We start from the raw sequence: 1967 nt of genomic DNA, 5'->3' as shown, positions 1-1967 counted from the left end.
CGCGCCATGCGTCTGCGGGCGTGGGGCGCGCGCCGCAAGCCCATGCGACTGCAGTGGGGCGTGCGCGTAGGGTGCCGCGCACAGCGATGCTTGTGCGAGCGTGGGGATCCGTCTAAGGGGCGTGCGTGCTTGGCTTGTAAGTGGCAGATGAGCCTTGTTGCCAAGATCCACCGAGATTCATCTCGACCCTACCCACACACAACTCATTTATTTCTTCCAATTGCCATGGAGGTCATATCTTATGTAAAAGGACGAAAAACATAAGTGTTAGTGAGGGGTTGGCTTTGGACTAGAAAAAAAGTTGAAGCAAATCATCTTTGAATGCCCAAGAATAAGATAGTGTGCTCGTGTGCAAGTCAAGGACCAAGGCCGAGGCCTTCGAGTACAAAGCACGGCCATGGGCGCGCGCGCCGTGCGTTAGTGGGTTTGTGTGAGTCGCGCGCTGCATGCCCGTGCGTCTGCGGGGGGCGTGCGCGCAGGGGGCCGCGCGCGCCATGCGTCTACGGGCGTGTGTGGGGCGTGCGCCGCAAGCCCAGGCGACTGCAGTGGGGCGTGTGTGGGGCGCGCGCCGCATGCCCATGGCCGAGGCTTGCACACGAACGCCTAGGGTGCCCACCATGCGCCATGCCCTTCGGGCGTGTGTGGGGCGTGCGCGCAGAGTGCTAAGCGCGGCATGCGTCTGCGGGTGTGTGTCCGCGCGCCGCATGCCCAGGCGTCTACGTGGGACGTGCGCGCAAGCCGCGCGCAGCATGCGTCTGCGTTGGGCGTGACCACCCACGTCTAGAATTCATGGAAAAAACTCTATGGAGGTTGTTGGAACAAACCCGTGCCCCCACCGTGCATGCCCACATGCCCACCGAGCATGCAGCATGCGCGCCCCCATGCGCACGAATGCGGCACGGCCATGGGCGCGCGCGCCGCATGGCCATGCGTCTGCGTGGGGCGTGCGCGCAGGGTGCCGCGCGCGCAGGGTGCCGCAATGCCCACTCAACACACAAATGTGATGTCAAACCTATGTTCTAGTGCTTGGATTGTTATGAAATTTTTTCTGGGATCTAAAAAATGTAAACAAAGGATGTCCTCCAAAAATTAGTATTTTTGGAAACGTTTTACTATTTTTAAATTATTTTTAATTTTTTAACAATAAAAATTCATAAAATATTATTGGTTGGTTCAAAAATTATGAAACTTGTTTTCCACACTCATTTGAATGTCTAAAACATAATACAATCAAGTCCCGGTCATAATAATAACACAATCAAGATTTATGGCATGGTGTGACATTTCGGCTTTTTCATATGCAAGCCTGCCAGACCCAAAAAAGCCAGAATGTACTATATAGGGGGGCGACCTGCCTGCATGGGCGGGGCGCGGGGGTACCCCTATGCCGCGGCGCCGACCCTTCAAGCACATTGCGCCCATCATGGGCACATATGCTTGGGGGGTCGGCGCCGGCGGAGTGCCACCTCCGGCCGCCGGCGGCGAGTGAGAGTGGGTGTCGAGTTGATGCTCGGATGGGCTTGCGCGGACAATGCTTGCACCTCGGTGTGGGCGTGCACTCCAAGCGGGCTTGTTCGTGAGGAGACGAGATAACTTGCGATTGCTTTGTGCTTGGTGGACGAAGGGTTCGGCCGGAGTGCCACATCCGACCGTCGGGCAAGGAGTGAGAGCGGGATGGGCGTGCTTGGACAATGCTTGCACCTCGGTGTGGGCGTGCACTCCAAGTGTGCTTGTCTTGGCGATTGTTTCGTGCTTGGCGGAGGGGTTTGGCCATAACGATGGGCTTGTCCGTCGGGCAGGGAGTGAGAGCGGGTGTCGAGTTGACGCTCGGATGGGCTTGCGCGGACAATGCTTGCACCTCGGTGTGGGCGTGCACTCCAAGCGGGCTTGTTCGTGAAGATATGAGATGTCTTGCGATTGCTTTGTGCTCGGTGGACGGGTTTTATCGGAGTGCCACGTCCGACCGT

The sequence above is a fragment of the Cucumis melo genome, unplaced genomic scaffold (assembly GCF_025177605.1).
Source record: "Cucumis melo cultivar AY unplaced genomic scaffold, USDA_Cmelo_AY_1.0 utg000516l, whole genome shotgun sequence".
NCBI lineage: Eukaryota > Viridiplantae > Streptophyta > Magnoliopsida > Cucurbitales > Cucurbitaceae > Cucumis > Cucumis melo.
The sequence above is the reverse complement of the archived record's forward strand: the minus strand, read 5'-3'. Positions refer to the sequence as shown.